The 17,303-nt window shown below is 47.0% G+C and overlaps 1 non-coding gene across 1 annotated transcript; it reads right to left on the bottom strand.

Annotated features, from left to right (window-relative positions):
* Positions 1 to 16,915: 16,915 nt before the first annotated feature.
* Positions 16,916 to 17,079, bottom strand: LOC126508470 (U1 spliceosomal RNA). Its single transcript, XR_007593836.1, has one exon. It is a non-coding gene; the product is annotated as a U1 spliceosomal RNA (small nuclear RNA).
* Positions 17,080 to 17,303: the final 224 nt, after the last annotated feature.

Genomic DNA, 17,303 nt, shown 5'->3' with positions numbered 1-17,303 from the left:
CCTCCTCCTCCTCCTCCTCCTCCTCCTCCTCCTCCTTCTTCTTCTTCTTTCTCCTCCTCCTCCTTCTCCTCCTCTTCCTCCTCCTTTTCCTCCTTCATCTTTCTCCTCCTCTTCCTCCTCCTCCTCCTCCTCTTCTTCTTCCTTCTCCTCTTCTTCTTTTCTGGGACAGGACTGCATATAGCCCAGGCTGGCCTCCAACTCATTATATAGCAGAAGATGACCTTGAACTTCTGATTCCCTGTAGCTTCTACTCCCGAGTGCTGGTATTTCAGTTACATCCATCATGCCCAGTTTTATGGGACGCTGTGGGGTCCAGCTCAGGACCTTTTGCATGCAACTAAGAAACATGCCTAGCCCCATGTTTTCTTTTCTTCTGGGGGCATTTTCCTTTACCTCAAGGAACACAAAAACTCTGCCTTCAACTCCTGACACATATTCACTTCTCCCCACAATTCACCTGCCCCAGCAGCCCCATGCCTAAAGAATCCAATCCATGCATGCCTCCCGCTCCCACCGAGCTTCAAGCACGCCCTCTTGTTTGCTCACGTGTTGCTTTCCTCATCCTTCACTGTCTGTCATCTTAGTGTCTGTGCCCTGAAACATCTTGAGGTTTTGGGTTTTGTTTTTGTTTTCTGAGTCAGGGTTTCTCTGTGTAGCCCCCACTGTCCTGGAACTAGCTCTGTGGACCAGGCTGACCTCGAACTCAGAGATCCACCTGCCTCTGCCTCTTGAGTGCTGGGAACAAAGGTGTGTGCCACCTCTACATGGCTATATCTTGAGATTTTTATTGGCCATAGATCCACCTTGCTGCTGTCCATCAGCCTCCAGCAGTGTTTGGTCAGTTGGTTTGGGATTTGATGTTGGTTGAGATTTTTCTCTCCTTGGTGAGGAAGAAGCAAGAAGCCCCAGTTTTGCAAGAAAGAAGCACTAATAGATTTCTGCATCTTCAGGACAAGGAATGGGTCATATGAACACACATACACACACATACACACATGCAACACATATATACACACATATGTACGCATACACACACATACCAGTGAGTGTTGTCTCCACAATGGTAAATATATAAAGAGGAGAAATAAGACAAGCAGGAAACAGTGTGTGCTGAGAGACAAGACACAGCCGGACTAATGAGGGCCTCGAGGGTATCTACCTTGCTACATGTGTTAAACATCTGTAATCTGACTGTTCCACGGGAGTTACAAGGTCCTTTTCCATTTCAAAGGGCCACGCTCTGGGAACAGGTCTCCTTGGGTTTCTGGTAGAGAGGCAGCTTGGTCTAGGAGAGAAGGGCAGAGGCCCAGGGGAGAGAGCAGCAAAGGGTAGAGGATATAGCTTAGTTCTCAGGGCTATTGACTTCTTGACAGAGAGACCTTAGGCCAGTGGTTCTAAACCTCCCTAATGCTGTGACCCCTTAATACAGGTCCTTGTGCTGATCCCCAACCACAAAATTATTTTTGTTGCTACTTCACAACTGTAATTTTACGACTATTATGAATCATAATGTAAATATCTGATAGGTAACCCCTGTGAAAGGGCTGTTCAGCCCCCAGAGGGATCACGATCCATAGGTTGAGAACCATTGCCTTAGGCTATTTAGGCTGTGTTCAATCAATCTTTCTTTCTTCCTTTCTCTCTCTCTCTCTCTCTCTCTCTCTCTCTCTCTCTCTCTCTCTTTCCTTACTGAGATGACAAAGACAGAAAGCATCCTTCTGACTTGTTTGACATTGGAGACTGAATTTGGAACCTAAGTTCCAACCAATATTTTGTGTCTAAAAAGATCCTTTCTTTTCTTTTTCCTTTTTTTGAGACAGGGTCTTACTATGTTGCTCTGGCTAGCTTGGAACTACAATGTACACCAGGCTAGCCTCACATTCACAGAGATCTCCTACTTTTGCCTCCCAAGTACTGGGATTAAATGTATGCACCACCACACCCAGCCCTAGATCATGTTGTTTTTATTTCTTACTTACTTTATTTATTAATTTTGCTGGGGCTGGGGCGCACACGTGCCAACAAGCACAGTGGAGGTTAGAGGATAATTTATCAACTCTCTCCTTTCTCTGTGGGGCCCAGGAACGGAACTCAGGTTTGTCTGGCTGAAAAGCAGGTGCCTTTCCCCTCTGAGGCATCTCTCTGGCTCTTAGATCATATGTCAACCGAGAAAGAAAGCATGTGCTCTTTCTGCTTTTCTGGTTGTCTCTGGACGTTTTCTTTTTGTTTTGTTTTGTTTTTACAAAAGTTGGGCCAGTCCCAAGGATCCAAAGAATGGACAAGTGGCTTGCTTCTGCCCCCTAGAGGACACTGAGAAAGAAGCTGAGGAGCTAAATATGTGCTCCGAGATCCCTTACAGAAACAAGAATAAAAACCCTTAATATAAAGATACCATCATATATTTTAGGAAAGAGATAGGCTGAGATTGTCTGGACCAAAATTAAGAACATCACATCAGGGTAGATCCATAGCCAGACAGGAAACACTCTTTTTGCTTTGTTTTGTTTTGTTTTTTTTTTGAGATAGTTTTTCTCTGTGCAGCCCTGGCTGTCCTGGAACTAGTTCTGTAGACCAGGTTGGCCTCGAACTCACAGAAATCAGCCTGCATCAACACCCCCCCCCCAGCATTGAGATGAAAGGCATGTGTGTCACCTCCCACTCCCCCAGGGTGCTCATTTTAATACAAGGCCCAGATTTTTTTTTTTCCTTTTAAGATCATTTTATTTCATGTGTTTGAGGGCTTTGCACATCCACCATGTGTGTGTGTGTGGCACCCACAGAGGGCAAAAGAGGGTTTTGGATCTCTTGGAATTGGAGTTAAGAAAGGTGGTTTGAGGGCTGGAGAGATGGCTCAGCGGTTAAGAGCATTGCCTGCTCTTCCAAAGGTCCTGAGTTCAATTCCCGGCAACTACATGGTGGCTCACAACCATCTGTAATGAGGTCTGCTGCCCTCTTCTGGCCTGCAGGCATACATGTGGAAAGAATGTTGTATACATAATAAATAAATAAATATTTTAAAAAATTACAATGTGGTTACATTCTATTTAAAAAAAAAAAGAAAGAAAGAAAGGTGGTTTGAGTTATCCTGTAGGTATAAGGAAGTGAGCCCTGGTCCTCTTCAAGAGTAGCAGGTTCTCTTAACCCCCGAGCCACCTCTCCATCTCTCCAGGTCCTCTGCGCTCCAACACTTCTACACCAGGGCAAACCTGGAAAACAAACACACATCATTCATTCATCCTACGAGAGCTACAAGAACACCTCACATCTGTACATTTACAGTAGTGTGATGTGCCCAAGAAAGCTGGGTCTTAGTCCCTGCTCCAATGAGGATGGGTCAGTCATATGACCTCCTTTGAGAGACTCGGCTTACTAATTAAGAAAAGAGCCCTTTTTTAAGATGGTGTGAGGGGCCAGCTGCCACGCTATGCTTGCAGACACGACTTTACTTGCTGTCTGTTCAGACCCAGTTTCTTCTGCTGGAATACCAGATAGTGGATGTACCCCTATAAGCCCCCTTCTCACTCTGATCAAATCTCTACCTGCAGACCTAAGCCCCTCCCCTCCCCTAGGGAGGCCTCAGGGAAACTTATCCAGGTGACCTGCCTCGGATGCTGGTCTCCAAACCTGTGTCCTCCCTGCCCCCTAGGCTCAACGTTTCAGGGATCCATCTCGTTGGCATTTCCATCCATGTTGTAGGAACCTTCTTTTCTTTGCTGTCTGGGATAGAACGTAGGCTTTCATTTCAGAGGAGCCCTGGGGAGAAAGTTGAATTAACTGAAAAAGGAAAATTTCAGGCAGGGGTGGAGTACACATTTAATCTCGGAAGGCAGAGGCAGAACTCTGTGAGTTCAAAACCAGCCTGGTGAGTTCCAGTGTCAAAAGCCAGCTTCGACAAAACTCATACATTCCAGGGTAGGAGCGTGAGGCTTAGAATTATTAGGCAAAAGGAACACAGATCTAGAAGCAAGAGACAGAAACACAGAACAACATCGTGAGGGACATTCAGAGAATACTGAATTTGCCTCTTAAATACTTGGCTCCAAAAGGGGAGTGGGGAGGCAACAGATTTTATTAACCATGGTGTAAGGAATAGACTTGAATTCTCCGACCTTTGGTCCAGGTGAAGCAGATCCACCTCTACACCCAAAATACTAATTAACCATACCCTAGGTCAGAATAGCTTGTTTGTAGCCACACCTGTTGTCAACAACTTTGAAAGAGCTCAAACTCTCTGACCTCCAGTCAAGGTAGAACAGGCTCACAGCTCAGTGGGCCCTCACATTCCAGGACTGCTTTGTCTTGGGAAAAAAAAAAAAAAAAGGAGAAATTTCTAGAACCTAGAAATTTTGAGATCTGGAGTCCATCAGGTCAGGCTTCAAACTCTGGCTCTGTTGTTTAATAGCCATGTGCTTTGGAACAAGTTACCCACTCTGAGCTTGGTTTCCTCATCAGCAGGACGGGCGTAAGAACAATGTCTGAGTGCTGTGGGAACAAGGGCACCCCGCATGGTGCTTGCAGAGTGGTTTTACCTATTTTCTCCAGACCTGGTTTTTGTTTGTTTGTTTTGTGTTTTTGTCTGTAATAACCAGAGGATGTGGGCACACTCTCCCAAGCTTCCTTCCTGCTCAGGTTCCAAGGGTCTGTTTGTAGGCCCTGAGCACCCACCCCTCCCACCAGCATTTGGGAGACAAAAGCAAGGAGAGACCTAGGAGTTTGAAGTAATTCTGGGTTACATAACAAGACCCTGTCTCAAATCATCACGCCCTCACACACTCGTAACACACTCCCTAATACACACTCAGTCACAAACACACTCGCACTGTGGAGGTTTCAAAGAAAATGGCCCCCAAAGGGAGTGGCACTATTAGGAGGTGTGGCCTGTCAGCGTGGAGATGGGCCTTAAGGTCTCCTTTGCTCAAGCTACACTTAGTGTGGTAGACAGTTCACTTCCTGTTGCCTGGATCAAGATGTAGAACTCTCAGCTCCTTCTCCAGCACCCTGTCTGCCTCCTTGCCACCAAGTCCCACCGTGATGATAATAGACTAAACCTCTGAAACTGTAAGCCACCCAATTAAAGGTTTTTCTTTATAAGAGTTGCCGTGGTTGTGGTGTCTCTACACAGCAATAGAAACCTAACACACACACACATTCTCTCTCTCTCTCGCTCTCGCTCTCTCTCCTTCACACACACACACACACACACACACACACACACACACACACACACACACACGGACATCGGAGGACAACTTGTGTGGAAATTGGTTCTACCATGAGGGTCCAAGGATGGAACTCAGGTCCTTAGGCTTGTAGGCAGGTGCCTTTATCCACTGAGTCATCTCAAAGGACCCTGTCTGTCTTTTTCCTAAGATTCTTTCATGACTTCTTTGCTTCTGTGGTATGGATACCATACCACAGATTCGTCTTCTCCCCACTGTTCAAATAGGTAAGCCCTAAAAGTGTCATTTCTAAAAACAATCAAACAAGGCCCTCTGAACACATCCCCATGGGAGTGTCTGCCCCCATCCTTACATCTGTACTTCCAGGCCTGGAACTGTACACAGTCATTTAGTTGGGCATGCTTGGGTGCCTAGAGCAGAAAGTACTAGAACATTTCCTTTAGCTTCTTAGGTGAACGTGTGAAGGAAGACTCCAGTAAAGTAAATCAAAATTCTGAGACTTGTAACACACACACTGCACACACACACACACACACACACAGGTTATGCAAGGTCTTTTTGTTAGTCTGACATTCCCCAGAAGTCATTTTTAGGGTGGGGTGGCCATCTTCACCTCTGACTTCCTCTCTGAAGGTTAATAAAAGTGTCAGTGATGGACCAAATCCAGGGGATGCTGGCAGCCCTTACAGAGGCACAGATAAAGCACAGCCATGCCCTCTTCTCACACCAGGTGCCAACCCTGCAACCTTTAAAGCAAACTTTACTCATGAGTCAGAGCTAGCAGGAGAATCCAGAAAGGCTGGGAGTGGATCCAGAGCCACTGATTTGCTATCTCTTCCAGAGATGAGTCACTCCCCGCTCATCCAATATATACAAACATATGGCAGTGTTTCCTTTTGTTTTCTTTCTTTTTTTTCTTAACTAGGAGATAATCCATAGAACGTAAAATTCATCATTTTAAGGTTTACAAGTCACTGTTTAGAATGTGCTCGGCCCGTAGCGACACATCTCCACCCTCAGGTTCTTAAGCATTTCTGTCATCACAAGAAGGCCGGCGGCTGCTACATTCACTCCCTACTCCCTCCTGTCTCTCCCTGGTACCTCCCTCCCCCAGGCTCTGGCAGCCAGTACTCTACTTTCTGTCTTTATAGAGCTGCGTGTTTGGAAGGTGCATGCAAATGCAATCATAAAATACGTGATCTTAGCCAGACTGTGGTGGTGCACACCTTTAATGCCAGTACGTGGCAGGCAGAGGCAGGCGGATCTCTGTGAGTGAGTACCAGGCCAACATGGTCTACAAAGCGAGTTCCAGGATAGCCAGAGCTATACAGAGAAACCTTATTTCAGAAGAAAGAAGGAAAGAAGGAAAGAAAGAAAGAAAGAAGGAAAGAAAGAAAGAAAGAAAGAAAGAAAGAAAGAAAGAAAGAAAGAAAAGAAATCTTTTGTATCTGGCTTATTTTCCTTAGCATAACATGTCAAGGGTCGTTCGTGTCAGTGGTATGGACTAGCACCACGTTATTCCTTATTTCCAAACAGCATTCCACTGTATCCACACCCCACATTTTATTTATCCATTCATCAGCTGGTGGACATGTGGGCTGTTTCTGCTCTTCAGCTTTGGTGGACTATGCAGAGATGCACATGCCCGTGAGAGAGTTTGCGTGGGCGCGTTCTCAGTTCTCTTGGACATTGACTTAGTCGCTGCTCTGTTGCTGTGAAGAGTCACCATGACCAGGGCAACTCTTCTAACAGAAAACATCTAACTGGGGCCTCGCCTACAGTTTCAGAGGGTTAGTCCAGGATCACCATGGGGAGAAGCAAACAGGTACCGTGCTGGAGCAGCAGCTGAGAGCTTTACATCCTGACCTGCAGGCATCAGGCAGAGGAAAAGAGAGAGAGACTGGGCTTGGCTCAGCCATGAGGAGGCTGCTATGGGCTTTTGATGGGAGAGATTGGACAGCTGAGTCTTTGTGCAATAGTTAGGAGAGTTCTGCAAGAATTCCCCTATGGTATTTGTATATCTAACTATGATGTGCTGGGCCTGAAAATCAGACTCCACATTCCCCACACAAACACTTTGCTTCTTGCTCTGGTAGGAATGCAAACACCGTGGAGACGGAGGGAGCACTGACCTCATCTTGTGAAGGATGTTGCAGTCATCAGTTTGGTGGGGGTGGGGGCGAGGGGGGATGGGGAGTGGAGGGTTGGGGGTGTGCTCCTCCAGGCCACAGCAGTTCCTCAGCAGTCTAGGCTCACAGTACTCTCATTCCAAGTGACCCTGTGGATAGCCATGGGATTTCCAGCGGCTCCCCTTTATTTTATGTGCAGCCCAACAGGACACTCACATTGAAAGACATAATGTTGCGAATCTCTGTGAGTTTTTTTTTTAAGATTTATTTATTTATTATGTATACAACATTCTGGCATGTAATGGGTGCCAGATCCCATTACAGATGGTTGTAAGCCACCATGTGGTTGCTGGGAATCGAACTCAGGACCTCTGGAAGAGCAGCCAGTGCTCTTAACCACTGAGCCATCTCTCCAGCCCCCGAATCTCTGTGAGTTTGAGGTGGGCCTGGTCTATAAAACAAGTTCCATTACTACCAGCGCTACATGAGAAACCCTATCTCAAAAAAAAGAAAGAAAGAAAGAGAGAGAGAGAGAAAGAAAGAAAAGAAAAGAGAAAGACTTAATGTTTCATTTCTTTTTCTTTCTTCTTTTTGCAGGGGGTGGGGTGTTTCAAGACAGGGTTTCACTGTGTGACAGCCCTAGCTGTCCTGGAACTAGTTCTTGTAGACCAGGCTGGCCTCACCTACCTCTGTCTCCCGAGTGCTGGGATTAAAGGCGTGCGCCACCACCATCTGGTATAAACATTTTCTTATGCTGCAGCTGAGCATGAGTGACAGATTGCGTTTCCCAGCTATGTCACACCGTTATATGCCCCATTATGCATTGCTCATTACGTCGTGATCCTGCCATCCTGCTTTGAGAGAAGAATCTATCTGTACCCTCTCTCCCAAATCTTGAGTGGACCTTTATGGTTGCCCCTGGCAACAGAAATTGGCACAATTATGAAACCAGGGGAAACAGTTAATTTTACAGATGGACAGCTTCCACGAGGGTATTTTGAGGTCAAATGAACACTGACATCTGCAGACTTTTAAGTAAAGCAGATTCATAACATGGGTGGGCCTGTTGAGGACTGTTAGTCACTTTGCCTGTCTTAAACACCTGGTCTAATAAAGAGCTGAACGGCCAATAGCTAGGCAGGAGAGAGAAGCAGGTGGGGCTGCCAGGCAGAGAGAATAAAAGAGAGAAGAGGAAGGAGCGAGAAAAGGAGGAGAGGAGGACACCAGGGACCAGCCACCCAGTCACACAGCCAGCCATGGAGAAAGAAGAAAAGAAAGAAATATAGAACAGGGAACGGTAGAAGCCCAGAGGCAAAACGGGAACAGGATAATTTAAGAAAAGCTGGCTAGAAATAAGACAAGCTAAGGCTGGGATTTAAAAGTAATAATACATCTCCGTGTATTTATTTGGGAGGTGGGTGGGGGAAAAAAGACAACTACCTGAGTCTCATTTCTCATCCATTCTGTTAATGGAAAGAATAAACAAAATCTGACCACCTCCCCCAGAAAGTCCGATCCTGCTAACTGTCTGGGACTTGAGCAGCAAGATCAGGCCTTTGAGTCTCCTGCCTGCAAGCTCACAAGGATTTCCCAGCCTTCAGAATAGCATGAATCAGTTCCTTAAAGTAAATTTTGCTCTTGTTCCCTCTCCCCTCTCTCTTCCTCCCTGCCGCATCCAGCACCCCCTGTTCCTACCCCTTCCCCTTCTCTTTTGGTTTTGTTTCTCTGAGTAATATACAAAGGTCATAAAAGGCAACCCAGCCTCCTCCTACTTCTTTCTTTCTGGCTGTAGGCTTCCTGAAATAACGTGAGGCCTCCAGCTGGAAACATCAGTCTCTGGACTTGTAGGAGCCATAGACTCAATCATCAGCCTCCATCAGCATCTGCTACTTGAAGCCCCAGACGTCGTGGAGCAGAGAACAGTCAGCCCTCCTTGGTGTGTGGTCCCACCCGACCGAGGCCAAATCACAGATGAGTAAGTGTTGTGTTCCAAGTCTTACTTCAGTTTGCTTTTCTTTCTGAGCTAGCATCTCGCTCTGTTGCCCGGGTTGATCTTGAATTCACAGCAATCCTCCTGCCTCAACGTCTCCCATACTGAGAGTACAGGTGTGTACCACCACACCTCACCTATCTTGAACTTGTGGTAAATCAGACAGAGGAGGGCCCAAACCACATCTCTCTGGCTTGGACAGATGTCTCTTTCCTTCTCCATAGTGACATACTTCTGGGGTCTGGCCCACGACATCTTGAAGGAAACAGAAGGGCCAACTTTGAGGGAGAAGATGGCCTGCCATTGCTGGCTACCTCCCAGCTCTTTTCAAATGAGGAGGTTGAAAAAGACCACATCTGGCTCCAGATTAAGCCAAAGTCACAAGGAACCAGAAACCTACACTGGGAATGAGGTCCCCACCTCGGACTGGGAATTTCCTTCACGCTCCAGCGCTTTAGTCTAGGACTCTGGCGCAGGACAAAGGAAATCATTTTGGCCAATGGCTGTTTCCAGAGATGATGGTCATGGTGATGGTGACATATCCTTGAAACCGAACAACCTGGAGAGGACCTGCAGGAATCTCAACCACAGAGCTGGAAATCTTTATGTATTGTACGGGTAAAGCAGATGCCGAGAGGCAGAGGACCCTTGCTCTGGGCCAGGGAATCAACTGAGCCTTTTGTATAAATCATCTCACAGAACTCTTTTTTAAAAATCTTGTTTATAATGTTCTGCTTAAATGTATCCCTGGAGGCAAGAAGAGGGTACCAGATTTCATTACAGATGGTTGTGAGCCACCATGTGGGTGCTGGGAATTGAACTCAGGACCTCTGGAAGAGCAGGCAATGTTCTTAACCTCTGAGCCATCTCTCCAGCCCTCACACAGCTCTTCAAACATCTCCTGAAGTGGTACAGGATGATCTCCACCACACAGATGAAACAGCTTTGGTCGTCAACGCTGGTCCAAGTTCAGTGGGTTTCAAAGCTGGTTCTCCTGCCTCCTCCCTCAGCCAAATCCCACGCTCAGAGGATGTGCTGACACTAATCTGTATCTGTGACTTCCCAGATACAAAGACCTGTTCCCACTCAGCCACAGCACAACCACCGCAGCATGAAATTGACGGTGTATCAAACATAGCCCCTAACCCACAAACCGCATTCCCGTGCCAGTGTTCATACAGTTCCAGCGTTCCAGCTGGGATCCCGGGCTGCAGGCTGCAGCTAGCTGCAGCTGCCTTTGGTCTCCCTCAGTTAGAACAGCCCCTTAAGCTTTCCTGTCTTTCACGACCTTGACATTCTTCAGAGCACGGGGCGTACGCCCCAGTTTTGAGTTCATCTAATAGTTCCCTCATGATTTTTGTGTTTTTGGCAGCAGTGCTGCAGAAGCGTGCTGCGGTCTGCCTTGAGGATATGTCATGTTCTGAGCTGGTGACAGCTACCAGGAGCATTACCGGTAGATGCTGGGGGACTTTAAACCAAGCACTTGGGGTTGTATATGAAGAATGAAAACTGCAACTGCAAGGAACTCTGTCCCTCAACAAATCCTTTAAGACTATGGATAGTGGTCCAGCTCGACAGAGGCCAGAGGCCAGTGTGCAAGGGGAGCCGTGGTTGCTCTGGTTGCTCTGGAAATAGGTCAGGCAGAAAGGCCCGTGTTTTGTGGCCTTCTCCTGATGTGGGATTTCTCTCTATATGCTGTGAATACCATTGGTTAATAAAGAAACTGTCTTGGGCCTGCACAGGGAATAGGGGTAGGTAGGAAAAACTAAACTGAATGCTGGGAGAAAGGAGGTAGAGTCAGAGAGAAGCCATGTAGCCCTACCAGAGATAGACGCCAGAACTTTACCTGGTAAGCCACAGCCATGTAACGATACACAAGATTACTTGAACTGGGTTAAATTAAGATGTAAAAGTTAGCCAATAAGAAGCTAGAGCTGATGGGCTAAGCAGTGTTTTAAATAATACAGCTTCTGTGTGATTATTTAGGGGCTGAGCAGCCGGGAACCAACAAGCAGACTCCACTGCAACATTCTCCCAGGAGTGGCCTTGAGCTGTTAGAAACAGTTCCTCAGGCTGGAGAGATGGCTCAGTGGTTGAGAGCATTGCCTGCTCTTCCAAAGGTCCTGAGTTCAATTCCTGGCAACCACATGGTGGCTCACAACCATCTGGAATGAGGTCTGGTGCCCTCTTCTGGCCTGCAGACATACACACAGACAGAATATTGCATACATAATAAATAAATATTAAAAAAATATTAAAAAAAAAGAAAGAAAGAGTTCCTCAGTTAGCCACTCAGAGAGGAGGGAAGGCCTGACAGGACGTTCTCAAAGAGGCCGGAGAGCAAGTAGTTGGGTGGTGGGTGAGAACAGACAACAGTGGACACGTCAGAGTGCAATCATAGGCAAGAGAACTATGGGGAAAAGTAGCAACGGCTCTACAGGCAGGAAGACTGAGCGTCCCAAGCCAGCCTGTGACCATGACTCAAGAAACAAAACCGAGCAGCTCACCATTCCTATTTTAAAAGCTGTGATAAAGCCGGGTGCTGGTGGTGCTCATCTTTAATTCCAGCATTTGGGAAGCAGAGGCAGGTGGATCTCCATGAGTTCGAGGGCAGCCTGGTCTACAGAGCGAGTTCTAGGACAGCCAGGGCTATCCAGAGAAAGTCTGTTGCAAAAAAACAAAATAAAAAAATAAATAAAAGCGAAAAGTATAAGACGGCTACACTGATGAAAACCAAAATACTGCTGAAAGAATTAAAGTGAACAGAGTCACTCATAGTCTGTCCATATTGAGTACTTAACACTGTTAAAGGTGACAATTCTTTTTTGGCAACTCCTGACAATCTGATTTAGTGTTCCCTCTCCCTGCCCCAAAAGCAAGGTTGTTAAGACTGCACTAGAGTTCAAGGCTAGCCTCAACAAGCTAAGTAGGCTCACCAAAGGAAGTTCTTTACTTCCAACCATTATCACCTGCCAGAGTAGGACTCGGCCTTCAATACATTTAAATGGAATTTATGTGGAGGCCTGAGTCTTAGTAGTTTATCCTGAAGTAATACCTGGTTGTAGGAAGAGCCACAAACTGAGATTACCCAAGCACCACCCAAGAACAGACCATTCAAAGGAAATGCCTAACATTCCAACCAGGTGCTAACACGCACTCACCAGGACACCAGACAAATGTCAGCCAATCAGGCGTCCTGAACCTCAGGAACCCCTCACCACCACTACTATAAAAACCCAATTTTAACTGAGCTCAGGGCTCTCCGTTTATTCCAATACGTTGGATATACAGAGAGACCGAGTTTGCAAACTTGCTTAAAAATAAAGGCTCTTTGCTTTTACATATGGGACTTGGTCTCCTTGTTGGCTTTTGCGGGGACTTCGCAGATTTGGGCGTAACACTACAGAGCAAGTTCCAGGACAGTCAAGGCCACACAGAGAAACCCTGTCTGGAAAAAACACAAAACAAACAAACAAACAAAAAAAAAAAAGCTGTGACAAAATGCTAGGAGTGGCACCTGTCTGAAATCCCGGTGCTCAGGGAGCATCCTGAGGTGAGAGGCTCAGCAGGAGTCCCAAGCCAGCTTGGAATAAACAAGCAAATCCATGCAATTGTGGTCAAAACAATATAGCGGTGCATTTATTATTTTAATCATTCATAGGTGCCCAATTCATGACCATCAAATATGTTCACCATGTTTTGTAATCGGTATGTTTATATATACCTAAAACCTTTTATTATCACCCAACTAAGATTCCATATCCATTAGAGGATGCCCTCCCCGCACTGTCTCCAGTGTCTTGTGACCCCTGCCCATCCTGCTTCCTGCCACTCTGAGCTGACACTTGGAGCAGCTCATCAGTTTCACCCACGTCAAGTTATACCCATGTCCAGAGCAGAGAGAAACACATGCATGTACGTATGTTTCTTGTGCTCAACCCTGCCTCTGCACTTACACAGTTCAGGACCCATATTCAGAGACCAGCGATGCTCACGATGGGTGGGTCTTCCTGCTTTAATTAACATGATCAAGACAATCCTGACAGAAGAGCCATAGGCCAACCTGATCTGCTGCTCTGAGACTCTCTCCTGGATGATCTGAGACTGGGCCGAGTTGCTAATTAAAAGTAGCCATCACAGCAGCCAGGCGGTGGTGGCACGCGTCTTTAATCCCAGCACTTAGGAGGCAGAAGCAGGCGGATCTCTGTGAGTTCGAGGCCAGCCTGGTCTACAAGAGCTAGTTCCAGGACTATGTGTGGCTAGGACTGTTACAAAGAGAAACCCTGTCTCGAAAAACAAAAAGTAAAAACAAACAACAATAGCAACAAAAAAGAGTAGCCATCACAGCTGTTATGGATGTGTGTGAAGAGATGTCTGAGTCTTTGCTGTTGTTCTCTTAGGTCTACCTATGGATATATAATTCCTGCCAGCCCCTGGTTGCCTTGAGTGGGGGGGAACTCTGCTTTGGGGGAAATAAATAAAATATTTATTTTATTTTTGTCTGTGCATTTCTGTGTCTATCCGTGTGAATGCAGGCCCCATGTGTGCAGGTACCCTCAAGAGTTAGAGAGAATCAGATGCCTTGGAGCTGGAGTTACAGGCAGTTGTGAGCTGCAGGATGAGGATGCCGGGAACTGAACATAGGATCTTTTCTGTCCAATGTTTAGTCGAACTGATCCCATCCACGGGTCCACCAGAACATAAGTTCATTGGGCTAATGCCTTCCACGGGGCGCTTCCTCTCCCGCAGCTTCCATATTGCCTCTCCAGAGAGAACACTTCTCACGGGCCTCGCAGTACTTGAACCAAGTGGAAGCTGCACCTTGACCTCAGCCCGATAGCATTTCTCCTAAACTCAGGCATCCGACCAGGCAGCCCATAGATGTTTCTAGGGCAACCTTCTCAATTCCCAGAACAGAAAAGTAAGACTCTAGGAGGTTAAATGTCCCATGGAAAGACACGGATGTGTACACAGCAGTCTGAAATTCAAACCACCGGGTCCTCACACCAGCCCTAGAGCCCTACGGCCCTTATTTCTTTCTGAGTCCTACAGCCCGTATTTCCATAACACGTCTCCCTCTGTCTCAGCTGTACAGACTTTGTTTGGGAAACACACTGGCCACATAAGGACATTTTCTCCTCATTTTTTTGAAGTGTTTTAGTAGTTACTCAGCCTTGTGCTCCCACAGGCTGAAAGTACTATTTTCTGCTATTGAACAAGGGGGGGCATCAGCTGTGATGGGCAGAAATGTCACGAATCCCGCTGCTGAAGCCCTGCGGCTTATTTAAGAAAGTCTCCCATCAGCTGCTTCCTCAGAGAGAAGCACTGCTTCCTGGTCTCCCTGGATGAGTTTTTAAGTTCTGTTTAAGGATGTAATACCCAGAGGAGTCTACATGATTCCAGCACAGCCAGGCTTGAGGAATGAGCACAGTATTAGTAACCTGTGACGAAACCTGCATTCTCCAAAGATGTACCCGGCTCCGGGCCTCGTAGACTGAGGCAGAGTTACGGGCTGCTGCAGATGTGCTTACCATGACATGTGTGTCTGTGTGTGTGTTTGTCTGTGTCTGTGTGCTCACCATGGTGTCTGTGTGCTCACCATGGTGTGTGTGTCTGTGTGTGTGTGTGTACACACCATGGTGTGTGTGAATACCTTATGAGAGGCCTCACTTTCCTTCCATTGTGTGGATCTCAGGAATCAAGGCCATCAGCCTCAGCCTCAAGCGCCTTTACCCTCTGAGCCACGAGGATCCACTTCGTGAATCCACTCACACGCCTGGCAAGTTCTGCTGGCGGTGGTGGGAGGCTCAGGACTACCTGAATCTCCTCACAACACAGCGACTGGCTTACCTCAGAGCGTGTGATCCAGTAAACTGCAATGGAGGTCACAATGAGGATGCCAGCTTCAGATGTTCATGGGCTCAGAAAGGAGACTCTGAGGGGCAATTGCTGTGAGGAGAGGGGACTGGGGGCACTACAGAGAGATGGGTCACTTAAGAAGCTTCACTGGGCTCTTTGCAGGGTAATTCCTTATCCCCTACCTCATCTAGAGAATTCTATAAAACCTCTGGCTTTGCTCTAGATATTAGGCTGTTATTTCCTTTGAGAGCAATATCACACTAAGACTATTTGACAACCAGAATCTAAAAAAATCTTGATGACTCTTGCTTGCCAATGTCATGCACTCACACACTGTCCCCTCTGCATTGAGCTGGGAGGCGGTGTCCCGTGAGTGTTGGCAGGAAAGGGGTGGGGGGACTTCTGAGGCTGTCACCCTCATCACCTGCCCTTAGGGGACTCTGTTGCTGTGTTTGTTTTGTTTATGTGGGTTTCTCTGTAGCCTTGGAACCTGTCCTGGAACTTGCTCTGTAAACCATCCTGGCCTCGAGCTTGCAGAGATCCGCCTGCCTCTGCTCCAGAGCGCTGGGATTAAAGGTGTGTACCACCACGGCCCGGTTGCTGCTGTGTTTTAAGGAGACTCGAATGGCCTTATGGAGACATCCACAATGTAGTAAGCAAGCCTCCCCCCAAGCCAGAGAGGCTTGACAAGTCTGTGAGGACATTCTTTGGCCCCAGCCATGAAGTGGCTCCTAACTGTGCTAACCGACATCCTGTTGTAATATCCTGACACGCTTGAGCCAGAACTGCTGGACTGAGCCTCTCCCAAAGAGCCAGCATCGCGTGAGATGACCAATGCTTACTCTTCTTGTAAATCTCTAAGTTTTGGAGTCATTCACTATGTCCTGGGCATCACATGGCCAATCTCATTGAGGTTACGCAGATGTAGCCACGTCATCTCAGCCATGGGTACAATATGGACACCGCGATGCCCAGGTTTCACTGGTTCTTGATTCTAATGCCAAAGCAAGATCTGCCTGGAACTTGTGTGAGGTGAGACTGCCATCCCCTCCAAAGGGATGCTGGGAAAGTACAAAGCGCTGTGAACCGGAGGAAGGGAAATGGGTGTATTTAGGAGCTGACTATGCTCTCAGAGCGCTGGGTTTTTTCTCAATGAGTATTGCTTATGATTTTTGAAATGCTACCGCCTCCTGCAGGCACTGCTGTTGCTGCTGAGGGCCCCATGCCCCTGCAGTCTTCTTCCTCCTTTCCAGGTATTTCCCCTGAAGAACGCGCTGACACAAAGCCAGGAACTGTCCCTGTGATAAGTGACCGTAGCTGTGCCTTGGGGAGTTAGATGTCCCTTCTAAGCCCTAGGTGTGTGCCTCTCTAGTCACAGTTACTCCAGAGGCTACTGCAGAAAGAAAACTTAGACCCAGGAGTCTGGGAACAGCCTAGGCAGCATAACTGGTCTCTTTAAAATGATTTTTTTTTAATTGCATTGTGACCATGTTGAATAAGTAGTGAGAACACAGTCATATTCCAATCAGAGTTCTGTAGAAATGGTCCAGCTCCTTCAAGACATAGAGAAAGCAAAGGCCAGGCAGGCATTGTGTGGTATGTGCCTAAAATCCCAGCGCTTGGGAGGCTAAGGAGTACTGTTAGTTCAAGTGCTTTCAAAAGCCTGGGTTTTCCCATGGAAGCTGAATCTTAAAAACAGATTTGATATTAGATGTAATTATACATTTTGTTGAGTATTAGTTCTTTTTTTTTTTTTACAGGGGAGAGCGCGAACGCAGCCCCCCACTACCACAAATTATGCAGTCGAGTTTCCCGCATTTGGGGAAATCGCAGGGGTCAGCACATCCGGAGTGCAATGGATAAGCCTCGCCCTGGGAAAACCACCTTCGTGATCATGGTATCTCCCCTGCCAGGTAAGTATGAGTATTAGTTCTTAAAGCCCTTCTCTGTTAGAAACCGATGCCGAAACACTCGTTTGTTAGATGATATCGTGCCCACCAGTCACTTTAAAAGTCTAAGGTAGGAGGTGACAAGCTTTTTCTGGAGAGGGCCACATGGTTTGTCACAGTTCTTCAGCCTTGTGGAAGTCGTGCAAAACAGATATAGATAGTATGCACATGAGTGGACGTGGCTGTATTCCAATAA

This window comes from Alexandromys fortis, unplaced genomic scaffold (genome assembly GCF_014885135.2).
Source record: "Alexandromys fortis isolate MF-2015 unplaced genomic scaffold, M_Fortis_MF-2015_v1.1 scaffold_82, whole genome shotgun sequence".
NCBI lineage: Eukaryota > Metazoa > Chordata > Mammalia > Rodentia > Cricetidae > Alexandromys > Alexandromys fortis.
The sequence above is the reverse complement of the archived record's forward strand: the minus strand, read 5'-3'. Positions and strand labels throughout refer to the sequence as shown.